We start from the raw sequence: 13847 nt of genomic DNA on the forward strand, positions 1-13847 counted from the left end.
TACCTCCTCCTCACTAATATTTTCGTGCAAAACTTTAATTGCTATCCTAGGAAGGATCCTCCTATGGTTGAGTTCAAGTTATATGATATCCCCCAGTGCATGTCACTTCAGGATTTTTGCAATGTTTGCAAATTACCTTATGTTGGGGATATTCATGAACCTCGTCCACGGGACTTGGAGTCTTTCATTGATACTATTGTTGTAGGAGAGGAGAGAGGAGTATCATGCGCTAGAGTTGCTAGCATACATTTTCCCGTGCTTCGGTATTTCTCATTATTCGTGGGAAAATGTTTGATTGGCCGTGGGAAAGCTGGGGCTCTTAGCTCCCCAGATCTTGCGGTTTTGCGCGAAGCTCTTTATAATGATAAAACTTATAGCTTGGGCGCTATAGTGGCTCAACGGTTGAACACAAACCGTACTAAAGGTGTTGTTTATGGAGGTATCTATGCTACCCGTCTTGCTTGACATTTTGAGATACCTAATAGACTGCAAGAGGAAGAAGAGATGCTTCTTCCTGAGAGATATCTAGATTATGATAGCATGGTTCGCCATGACTTTCTTGATAGAGATAATAATAAGAGGATGATTTATAACTTGGTGTTTAGCTAGGGTACTCGTGAGACTATTACCTTGCCTGCTCCTTCTTTGTTCAATCTTCATCTAGGCAGGTACATTATTATGCCCTTGGACATCTACGCATATTGGGGCATAGCGCCACCACAGGCGCCCGTGCCCGAGCTACCAGTCGAGTACCAGACGCTAGTTTATCAGTGGGAGCCAGAGGAGCTCACCCAGCAGTGGCACCCTCGGTACACTCCGGAGTACCCCGGCGACGGTTATTTCCCTCCGTGGGAGTAGACCAACTTAGGCCAAAAGCCTAAGCTTGGGGGAGTACGTGTTTCTCACCGACTTTATATTCTTGCTCATACTTTCACCTTGTTAGTCGGTGTTCACACCTTGCCATTGTATCATCCATGCTAGTTGATTTCTTTTTCTCGCTTTCTTCTCATGTGTTTGTTTGATTTGAGAAAAAAAAATTAGTTGTAAGTTTACTTTTCTGCTTGCTTAGTGGTGTTTTAAAAAGAGAAAACCCAAAAAGATTTCCCTTTCTTCTTTGCTTGTTGGGAGTTTTCCCGTGTAAATAGTTTTCTTTTTCTTTGGGTCAAGGTAGAAGACCATGGTTAACATGTTTAATGGCTCTCACATGCATATCTGCTTATCCGTCAAAGAGCCATATTACCTTGTCTTCTCCTCTGTGTTTGCGTGCAGATTCCAGCTTAGTCCAATGCACGAACACTCTCCTTATGATTCACATCATTTGGTCGTGCAAGTGAAAGGCAATAATGACGATATATGATGAAGTGACTGAGCCTAGAAAAGCTGGTATGAACTCGACCTATTTTGTTTTTGTAAATATGACTAGCTCATCATTCCTAATTCAGCTTTGTTATGAGAGAAACATGTTTGCAATGACAACTTAGAGATCATAGTTTCTGATGTCATGCTTAATTAGCTAGGAGCTTATAATGGTTTGTCTTGATTGCCAACATGAATTTCAGGATGATTATGATGTAGTATGATAGGATGGTATCCTCCTTTGAACGATTCAAATGGCTTGACTTGGCACATGTTCACGCATGTAGTTGAAACAAAATAAACATAGCCTCTATGATATTCATGTTCATGGTGATTTATGTCATGCCCATGCTTGCACTCAATGTTGGTTAATTTCAATGCCTATTGATGACTGTTGTCGCTCTCTAGTTGGTCGCTTCCGAGTCTTTTGCTAGCCTTCACTGTACTAAGTGAGAATACTGCTTGTGCATCCACTTCCATAAATCCAAAGTTGTTCCATTTGAGTCCAGCATACCTACCTATACGCGATATCTACCTGCCGTTCCAAGTAAATTTGCATGTGCCACTCTCTAAACCTTCAAGTAATAATCTGCTTTGTATGCCCGAACCGCTCATATGGTGACAAGGGGCGATCAGTATCTTCCATGCTAGGCGTTTTATCCTCGATACGTGTTTATTCACTATCACTCACGAGAAAGGAGCCGGTAATTGGAATGCCCAGTTCCATGCTCAAATCAAAAAGATAATTGCAAACAAAACTCCCCCTGGATTGTTGTTGGTATGGACGGCACCCGAGGACTCAGCTAGTCGTGGAGTGTGATTGATCGGTGGTGGGGGAGTCAAAACTTTACTTTTCTGTTTGGGAACCGCCATAGTATGTGTAGCATGGAAGATGGTGAAAACTCTTGGTCATTGCGTTGACAATGAAAGCATACCACCCAAAATTATTTATTTCTGTTCTAAATGCTTGAGCTCTGGCACCTCTGCATATCAATGCTTCCCTCTGCGAAGGGCCTATCTATTTACATTTCTGTTGAGTCATCATCTTCTTATAAAAGGCACCAATTAGAGAGCACCTCTGTCATTTTCATGATTTGATATTAATTGATATTGAGTATGACTGTGACTGGATCTTCTTTGCCATGAATTACATTGTTCAGTCAGCGCTTGGTCTTTGAAGGTGTTGTGCATTTATGTTTTTCGGTCTCAGAAAGAGCTAGCGAGATATCACCTGCTCATATTGCTTCATGATTGTTTTGATTGAAGTGTTGACGTTTGAAACTTATTATTATTGCTCGCTAGTTGATTATGCTATTGATATGAGTACATCTTGAGACCTAAATGTCATTGCTTATGTGGTTAGCTTATGATCTTGCTGAAAATCTGAATACGAGTTAGACATAATTACAACAACAAGATCAAACAGAGTTCATAAAAGTTTTTGTTTTGTCTCTTTCAGTTTGTCAACTGAACTGCTTGAGGACAAGCAAGGCTTTAATCTTGGGGGAGTTGATACGTCTCCATCGTATCTACTTTTCCAAACTCTTTTGCCCTTCTTTTGGTCTCTAATTTGCATGATTTGAATGGAACTAACCCGGACTAGCGCTGTTTTCACCAGAATTTCCATGGTGTTGTTTTTGCACAGAAATAAAAGTTCTCCAAATGACCTGGAAATTTACGAGGATTTTTTGTGGAATATATAAAAATACTGGCGCAAGAATCAACTGGAGGGACGGAGCCAGGAGCTCACAAGCCCACCAGCCCCCCCCCCCCTGGCCGGGCCTGGCAGGCTTGTGGTCCCCTCGTGGCTCCGCCGCCTCCAATTCTAGCTCTATATATTCTCCTTCGACCAGAAAAAACTCAAGGAGAAGAGTTCATCGCGTTTTACGATACGGAGCTGCCGCCACCACCTGTTCTTCCTCTGGAGAGCAGATCTGGAGTCCGTTCTGGGCTCCGGAGAGGGGGAATCGACGCCTTCGTCATCACCAACCATCCTTCATCGCCAATTCCACGATGCTCTTCACCGTTCGTGACTAATCTCATGGTAGGCTTGCTGGACGGTGATGGGTTGGATGAGATCTATCATGTAATCGAGTTAGTTTTGATGGGGATTTATCCCTAGTATCCACTATGTTCTGAGTTTGATGTTGCTACTACTTTGCCATGCTTAAGGCTTGTCACTAGGGCCCAGGTGCCATGATTTCAGATCTGAACCTATTATGTTTCCATCAATATATGTGTGTTCTTGATCCTATCTTGCAAGTTGTAGTCACCTACTATGTGTTATGACCCGGCAATCCCGAAGTGACAATAGCCGGAACCACTCTCGGAGATGACCATAGTATGAGGAGTTCATGTATTCAGTAAGTGCTAATGCTTTGTTCCGGTTCTCTATTAAAAGGAGAACCTTAATATCCCTTAGTTTCCATTAGGACCCCGCTGCCACGGGAGGGATGGACAATAGATGTAATGCAAGTTCTTTTCCTTAAGCACGTATGACTATATACGGAATACATGCCTACATTACATTGACGAACTGGAGCTAGTTACATATCTCCCCATGTTATAACTGTTACATGATCAATGTCATCCGGCATAATTATCCATCACCGATCCAATGCTTACGAGTTTTTCCTACTGGTCCTTGCTACGTTACTTCGTCGCTACTGCTGTCACTGCTGCTACTATTACCATTGCTGCCATTGCTATCACACTACTTTGCTACTGAAACTTTGCTGCAGATACTAAGTCTTTCAGGTGTGGTTGAATTGACAACTCAACTGCTAATACTCGAGAATATTTTTTTGCTTCCCCTTGTGTCGAATCAACAAATTTGGGTTTAATACTCTACCCTCGAAAACTGTTGTGACCCCCTATACTTGTGGGTTATCACCCACCACCGACCCCACTAAATACCCTAATCGAAAAACCCTAGACATCCTGCAGTTCACTCTCTGTCCACTCTACTTCCCCTCCCTACGCTCCCATTTGATGGCCGGCAACGGAAGCAGCTCCAACGGGTCGAACGTCGATGTGGAGGAGGTGGCCCTTCGCATCGCGTTGCGCCAGTCGCTGCGGGACCAAGGCGGCCCAAACGGGTGTGGATCTGCATCCTTCAAGCCTGTCACATGCCAACGGAGAACCGACGATGGTGGACCTATATCCTCCGGGCCCGTCACACGCCGACGGAGTGCCGGCGACATCGCAGGCCCTTCTCACGAGGCGCGCAGCTCCGGTCGCTCCCGCTCCGGGGGGCCACTCCAGGTCAGGTACGCCGTCCACCTCCACCACATTCTGCTCTGGAAGCGGTGCCCGGCCACCGCTAGGTTCTCGTGCCCGCGTCGCTCCAATGGCACATCCAGTTATCGGAGTGCGAGGCAGCGAAAGAGGCATCGACGAAGGTGAAAGCAGCCCATCACACGAAGGAGCACGACTGTGTGCTCCGCAGGCTGTCCGGCAAGCGGTGCAGCTCTGTCGAGGACGACAACGACGTCTCCACCACGTCTGGCTCCTATGACGACGACGACGACCCTCCACCGCACGCTGATGCCTACATGGAGAAAGGGCACATTGGCGTGGACGACTCGAAGGGGAAGGGGCGAGGAAATGGTGATTGCCTCCGCCTTTCCCCATTTTGTTCATATTTTAAGTAGTTTGTAGTATGAATTTGCCAATGAACTACGATCCTTTTGTTCGATGAAACAATCTGATTCGATGAAAGATGTTGATATTTTGTTTTACATAGTGTTGCATGCATTTATATATATATATATATGGGGATTCGGATATAAAGGATACGAATGTAGAAGATAAAAAATAAAACATGCCCGGTCAGTGCCCGCAAACGCGTCTGGACGCATCCGCGAGCTTTTGAATGGTCGTATTTGAGGGAACCCGCTGTAGATGCCCTTGAATCGTTATAAGCATTGAAGTATTTCTTGAGCCAGCTTCATGGGATCGAATCCCATGTGCCGATATTTATTTTTCTCTGAGCTGAGCGTGTAGCACATATTTCATCGGGCATCCGACACTTGGTCCGTGTCAGGTTGGGAACACAGACCCACGCACGTGCCGGTCCTATCAGTCCTCGAACGTAGCCCCACGCACGCGCCTAATTTCGAGTACCCGCGCATATTCACCTATGACGTGTAGATCGGCACCATGGATGGGCATATTATTCCCCCTCGTCGACCCCTAGGAGAGGGCTCCTCACGCGTGCATCGCCTTCGTGATGATGATGCCGACGATGAAGGACAGGGCCGTCAACAGCGTCGTCGCTGCACCGGGAAGCGTCGCTCCCTGTGGCAATCGGTCCTCGAGCAAGCTCAATGTTGTGACACTGCTCGTTTCGACCCGGCGCTGCGTCAGGGTAGGCGCCACGCTGAGTGCATGGGCCGTGCTGCTACTCGACATCGGGCTCCGAGCTAGTTCTCTAACGAGGAGGGCAGATGGTGCACTTCACCAAGCCCCCTCCTCCACTGCGGCAGGCTGCCTCTGCCAGCTCCTCCACCGTGGTCCCTGCTGGCTGTGTGCACCGACTATCCTCGCGTCGCTCGATGCAAGGAAGTGGGGCCATGCATGTTAACACTGCAGCTATCGACCCCCACTCCAGCGCCTAGTCTTCTCCTGCTGTAGCTGCACCGGCTCGCCCGCTCAGTGCTGGTTCCCAGCAGACTCAACCATGAGCCTGCTCGCCAGCCGAGCATCAGATGGATCCCAAAGGTTGTTGCTCACGCTGGAATGGCATCTCCACCACTACTGCAGCTCTGTCGCCGTTGGAAGAGGTTCCGGCTGCTGCATCACGCACCCAGTATCAACTGCAAAAAAATGACTCAGAAATGTCCACTTGAGGATGGCGGGTTGCATGGCAACATGCTCAGTTCTTTTGGGGAACTCGGCATCTCAATGCCAGTCATTCACCAACAACCTCATCTTGCTGAGGGATGCAACTTAGATGCATTGTTAGGATCACTCACAACTTGACAATGGTTGGATCACTCACAGGATAATTGCTACTTCCGCCTCGTGGGACAATATAACTGCGACTGCTTTTGCACAACATGCCATTTTCAACAGCGGTGGCAGCCATGTGCACCCGATCAATAGCTGGGAGGCGTACGTGGCAAGAACTCCGGCTATTGATTTCTATGCCCATCAAGGAGTGCCACAAAATGTGTCTGCTGAAGTTTGTTTTGGCCCCGAAGTGCAGCTCGGCCGAGCTGATTCTGATAAGGATCATCAAGAGGCTGAGGCCTCTAGCAGAGAGCTTGTAAACACAATTATTTCGCGTGTGGCCTCGCTCCCATCGGAGAAGCAATGTTGGTTCATTGGACGTGTTGCTGCTTTGCTATCCCCATCACTTATGGGCGTACCATAGAAAGTAGAAACAACACCTGGTCAGATAAAGAAGAAGTTGTTTGCCTCCATGACCAAAATGACCAAGAGTGCTCGTGCCTCTGCTGCTGGAAATTCCTTCATGGCATCTAGAAAGTCTCAAGTGAGGTTCTGTGTCCGCCTTGGTCTGATCAACAACATCAGCGAGTTCAACGAAGACACTAAAGATGTACCTGAGTTTCTTCAAGAACCAAGTGCCACAGCCGCTGCTGTCCAAACTTGCTGAGGTGGCTGGGATAAATGCCCCACCATGCATCAACCTGCCAGATGAAGATCTGCAGCTCATCCTTGATGAGCTAAATGTTGCAACGAACTGAAGATGGAGACCAGCCAAGGTTGCTACATATCCTTATGGATTGTACAACCAAACCGATGATGTATCTCTCCGTGTTGGATGGCCCGCGTAGGATGCGCCGGCGCCTGCTACAGCTTGTTTCTCCCGTCGTCACGCGTCGGTGGTGCCTGACTATGTGTCTTTGATGCACTTTGCTTCCTTCGTTTTTCCTCACGCGCTGGTGGCGTCTGAGTTTGAGTCAGCAGTCTGTTCTCGGGTCGTGCGGGTTGTGCCTATCTCATGTAATAACGTGTCGGTGGCGCCTGATGAAAACATTGCATGTGTCGAGGTAGCGCTATTTATGACTACCGTTTGTAATCACGCATCGGTGGCACCTGACAGTAACATTGATAATTTATGTTGCCACTCGGCATTGCTTACGCCTTATCTCCAGGCACTTTCTGTCTCTCAGTTTCCATGGATGAAAGACTAGCTGCACTATGCTGGAACCTGCGCGGGTTGGACGATTGGGCTAGGCGCCTAGCCATCAGGTCACTGATGCAACAATGCAGGTGTTCCATCATGAGCTTGCAAGAATCAAAACTAAGCTACCTGTCTCATGGGGATAAGTTAGAGATAGGAGGACAAATGCTCCAGGGCAGTCTCGCTGCCTGCAAATGGCACTAGAGGAGGCCTGATCTTACTTTGGGATACTTCACATTACATCGTGTCAGATGTTACAATACGCGAGTTTTCCATCACTGCTACGATGGCACCACACAGTGGATGTCCGTGGACAATCACCACTATTTACAGACCACGTGATGATGCGAGGAGAGCAACCTTTCTGAACGAGCTTCAGGAAGTTGCACGCACTGTCTGCACACCTTGGCTAGTACTTGCGGACTTTAACCTCAGCACCTCAGCAGCAGATAAGAACAACTCGAACTTGGATAGACGTTGGATGCTATGTTTCCGGCACGCCCTCTACGCATCAAGTCTAAAGGAGATTAGATTGGTCGGCAAGAGGTACACTTGGTCTAACAAACAATCACCGCCAACGCTTGTGAGGCTAGACCGTGCGTTCTGTACGATTGACTGGGAGCTAAAAATTGAAAACGCCAAGCTGCTTCCACAGTCCTCGTCCATGTCATCACTGCCCACTTGTAACGACTAAGATGCAGTCCTTTTCGATTTAGGAAACGAGGCCCCAAATTGAAAAGAAGCGCATCTAAGCGTTTCGCAAGCACAATAACATAGCACATACATAATAATAGAATGAAAAATAGGGATTCATCTGCCATCTCATAAATAATATCAGAGTTTACACCACGCATTTATTCAAACAAGGTAGTTTCGCTACGGACTACATAACATGAGAAAAGGCTATGCTACCATGCATGCTTGCCCACGATCACGACCACGCCTCAGTCTTCTGGATAGTTCACGTACAGACGGTCGTTCTCCTCATCGTACTGCCACACCAGCTGCGTGCCGTCGGGATCACCTGTGTCGGGCGTACCTGTACCTGTTGGTGTGTTGAAGTAATCTGTAAGCCACGGGGACTCAGCAATCTATGACCTCGGTGCCAGAACTAGTCAAGTTATTAGGTAAGGAAGGTTCAGCATTTAGGTTGCAGCATCCTAAGCATTTATGGTGGCTAACTTACGTAGAACAAGTATTGAAGGTGGTCTATTCTAGCGGTCGATGATTAGATGATCACTAAGTGATCCTGAACACCTACTTACGCCAATCATAACCCCACCGTGTTCCCGATCGAAGAGAAGTCTCCGAAGGGGACAGTCACGGTTACGCACATAGTTGGCAACTTTATTATATTATGTTCAAGTTATCTATAACCGGATGTTAACAAATATTCCAAGTTGCCACATAACCGCGGGCACGGCTTTCTGAAAGATTAATCCCTGCAGGGGTGCTCCAAAGTAATCCTCTATCACAAATCTCGTGATCTCGTCGGATCCCTTAAAGGAAAACCTCAACTCTGGGGAGAACCAAAACTATGGCGGCAATAACGAAACAAAACACCCGGCAAAAGGCTAGGCCTTCCGTTATTTACCAAGTGTATAGGTGCATTAATTAAATAACAGATTTAACATAATGATATCAAACTCATGTTATCACATGAGACAATTGCACCTGCAACTAGCAACGCTAACATTAGTAGTTGAGCAAGCCTACTTAGCCATTCAAGATTTGCTAGGAAGGGATAAGTGTTTGGGTTTCATGGCGATATCAGGAGGCAATTATTTCAGTGGTAGGCAGCGAGCATATGACGAAAGAAATGTGAATCTAGCATAACAAGTCTAGAGATGGAATCAAGGTCATATCATCTTGCCTGTGATGTCCTCAGCTTGGAACTGCTCTTGTTCGTCCTGCACGTACTCTCCCGGATCCACGTACTCGTTCTCCGATCCCGGTTCTACCCAACATAAAAATAGCATCCAATGAACAACGGCACAACAAGATGCAACAAGCACATGATGCACGAGATGAAAATGAATATGCATCTCTATTCTAGCTACTTGCACATGCACGAGAAGAAACTACAAACTTCTGGACAGAAATGCACTCTAAGCTATCTTGACATGCATAAGGATGACCTGAGCAGATGCGTCACATGAAAACGATGCAAAAACATATAAATAACGTTACGAACGGAGCTACGGATCAACCGGAAACAACGAAACAAGAAATGGAGTCCTACGTATCAAATCCATCACAACACACTCCAATGGCATACTTCTGGTATTCCCAGGTTGCCAAATCACAAAACAAACAAGTATGGATGGGGTGGTGCAAGGAATATCACCACAACATCAACTATGCACTCACAAGCATCAAAACATCAAAACTATACATTCTATCCTAAACAGCATCATAGCAGTTTGGGAGCTACATGCAAGGCACCTACACCCACCCAAATATGCCAAATAAGATATGTGACAGGAGCTATTCAAAATCACTACAAGCATGAGCAAAAAGATAATACAAAGGAGTTACACAAAGAAAGTTCTACAACTGCTAACTTGGACAAAAACATCAGTTTCAGGGACTTGGTGAAAATCTAAGATTCTCACTAGCTGTTTATGCTCTGAAGCATTTTGACAGCTCCCAAAACAATATCTACAGGAATCCAAATGGAATGAAAATTGACAGAGAGCTAGACAAGCGAAAAAGCTACAACTTCTCAGTTGATTGCAGGGGCTGATTCCCAACACATGAACTCCTACAAGCACAACTACACGGGAAGAAAATATAAGCAGATTCTCACACTTGGTGAAAATCACAGATTTTCACTAAACTGGAATTTTCAGCCACATGCCTACTTTGTCTAGGCACAACTTGCACATATGGTCTCCTAAGCATGAAACAAAACCAACAATGTATAGAGGGGTTCACCCTCTACTGCCACAACAAGGAATCAACCTCTTGGGCTCATCACATCACATGGAACCAAGCTCTAAACATTGAACAAAACAGAAATATGACATTCCCAGAAAGTGTTCCAAAGGAAAAACTGATTCCACCATTGGATTCCTGGGATGATTCTACCCCAAAAAAAATATAACACATAGGCACTTGCATAGAACAAATGAACACAAAGCTAAGAAGAAACTGTACATGGAATCACATAGAGGTGAATACTGCATCATCACATGTGCTTCTCACTAGATCATTACCTGCACATCCATATGCACACTATCAACACTCCAATGGTGACATGAGGGTTTAGACCTCAGGTATGTGTGCCATAGCACATCACCATTCACACACATATCCATACATACTAGCTAGCTCATGTGCTCATCAAGGCACATCATGCCTTAGGCATGTGCGTGACACACACTCACAAACAACCACACACACACATACATCACAAGCCCACCTACAACTCTCACAAGGCATGTGGGGGGAACCCACCCACAAACACACACTCTCTTGCACACACTAGTGCATGAGCTCAACACCAAGCACATGAGTAACACTCACATGCACACACTTGCACTAACTTATGCTCAAGATCATCACTCATGAGCATAAGTAACACTCACACATGAATCACTAGCCTATAGCAAAACACACATGCTAAACACACTCACATACATGTGATCTTGATCCACCTACACTAGCACAAAATCTCTACACATGCACTTCTACCAAACTAGCAGAATAACTAGGCACACCTACTGTTTGAGAGCTAAAAATAAATACCACATGAAGTGGCCAAGCATACCACATCACTTTGCAAGCAAACAAAGCAAAACAGAGAAGAAATGGCAAAAGAAATAAAAGAAATGGGGTGGGTTTCGAACCCTACACCCCCTGGTTAACAACACAGAACCAACACCACTGGGTTGATGTGCTCTAGTTCGACAGGAACAGAGAAGAGAGCAGGGAATGCTCTCTGCTGAAGCTACTGTGCTGAAAAAGAAAATCAAAAGGGGTGCGCCGAGGGGATTCGAACCCCCGACCTGTCCACTGCACCAAAACGCCACTACCACTCTGCTGCTGTTTCGGATCTTCACAAAGGAGGGAAGTAATCTCTATTGAGCAACCCCCTCGTGTATTCCCTCTGCCCGACGATGGCCGGAACAGGGGAAGTACCTCGCCGGCGTTACACGCTAAATTCGACTACAGCTCGTCGATGGAAGGGAATAGGGGTTCCCAGGGTTCCATTCCTAAACTTAGATCGCCTCAGGGTGGCCTACAGCAACGGCTCCATGTTGCGCGGCGGCGCCAGCGACAGAGAAGGAACACAGCGAGGCTACGGGATCCTAGGCGCAAGATCTAGCTACGGGGAAGGGAAAGAAGTTCGTGCTCACCCACTAGACGAGGTAGACGTGTCTGCCGGAGAGGAGGTAGAGGAAGAAGGGGAAGAATCCACGTCGGGGAAGAACGTCGGGGAGTAAGCCGCCGTCGTCGATGGAGGGGAAGCAGTGCCGATCCGCCCCTCCTAGCTGCGGGAATGAGTTCCCTAGAGATCCCGCATGCTCGCCGAGGGGTTGGAGAGGACGCAGGTGTATGGGCGCGACGGCGAGGACCTCCTCAGCTTGCGGCCATGGCGGAGGAACTCAATCCCTTACCTGATGCCGACGACCGAGTGGGAGGAGGAGATGGGGAAGAGTTGGTGGCGCAAGGGGAGGAACCCTAGACTTGCACGGACGCCAAGAGGGGTTATATAGAGGAGGGGGAGGTGAGGGACGCATGCCTCGACGTCCGTGACGGCGTCTGCTCGCTGTCTCTCTGTCTCTGACGAACTGACGGAGGAAGGAGAAAGGGGAACGGCGTCTATAGGAGAAAGGCCACGCGCGAGGGGAGCTGGGCCAGCTTGTGGGAGGAAGCCCACTAGGTGGCGCCAGATAAGAGAGAAATAAAACCCTCTGGAGTTTTCTAATTACAAAATAAAGAGAAGAAAAAAACTCATGCGAATCCGTTGAGGCTAAAAATAAAACAAAAATGCCTCTGGTCATAAGGAATTATGACCTATTTAAATAAAATGGAAAAGAAATGTTTGGAGCAAATAAATATTTACAAAACAGAATTTATTTGATCTGTTATGTGAATATTTGCACCTTTAGAACATAGTTTCAAACCAGAAAATTCATAGCATCACATTCACCACAAAACATACTAAAACATGGGCACTTTTGAATCAAGGATGGGACAAGTAAATATTGACTTTGAGATAAATAAAGAGGAAGAGTTTTGAAACCTAGAAACAACCAACATAGTGCTCCCTACTTTCAAATGCCTACTCCACAACATTCACATATCATCATCACATGTCATCACACCACATACACATGATCACAAGGCAACAAACACAAAAGACAAGGAAAGAAATAGATGCATGCATGCAAAAGGAAACATGACAAGGTGACATCACATAAAATAACACATGCATTGATCTCTCATGGCAATGACAAGATGGTCCCACATAGAGAAGGTTTCAAATATGGCAAGTTACACTCTTGGGGCATTACAAACTCTCCCACACTACAAAAAGATCTCGACCCGAGATCTAAGACTGAAAGAACTCTGGGAATTCAGAACGGAGGTGATCCTCGTGTTCCCAAGTAGCCTCTTTATCAGAATGGTGTGACCATTGCACCTTGAGAAATTTGACAGTCTTGTTGCAGGTCTTGCGCTCAGTCGCCTCGAGAACCGCAACTGGATGCTCACGATAGGATAGGTCGGGTTGAAGGTCGATGTATTGAAGATGAACAATGCGCTCGGGAGTCTTGAAGCATCTTCGGAGCTGAGAGACATGGAACACGTCATGAACATTTGCAAAGTTTGACGGGAGATCGAGCTGGTACGCAAGGTCGCCTCTCTTGCCAACAATTCTGAAAGGACCAACGAAACGAGGCGCAAGCTTGCCTTTGATGCCAAAGCGTTGTGTACCCTTCATAGGGGACACCTTGAGATAGACGAAGTCATCAAGCTCATAAGACATGTCACGATGCTTGCTATCATAATAGCTCTTCTGACGGGACTGAGCTGCTCTGAGATTACCCCGAATGACCCGACACATCTCCTCAGCTTCTTCTATCAAGTCATTCCCAAGAATCGGACGCTCGCCGGTCTCGGACCAGTTGAGCGGGGTACGGCACTTCCTGTCATAGAGAATTTCAAACGGAGCTTTGCCTGAACTAGCTTGATAGCTGTTGTTATACGAGAACTCAGCAAAAGGCAGGCAGTCTTCCCACTTCATGCCAAAAGAATAACACAGGCTCTCAGCATATCCTCAAGGACCTGATTGACTCGCTCCACTTGACCACTAGTCTGAGGATGAAAAGTT

This window comes from Hordeum vulgare, chromosome 7H (genome assembly GCF_904849725.1).
Source record: "Hordeum vulgare subsp. vulgare chromosome 7H, MorexV3_pseudomolecules_assembly, whole genome shotgun sequence".
Lineage (NCBI taxonomy): Eukaryota > Viridiplantae > Streptophyta > Magnoliopsida > Poales > Poaceae > Hordeum > Hordeum vulgare.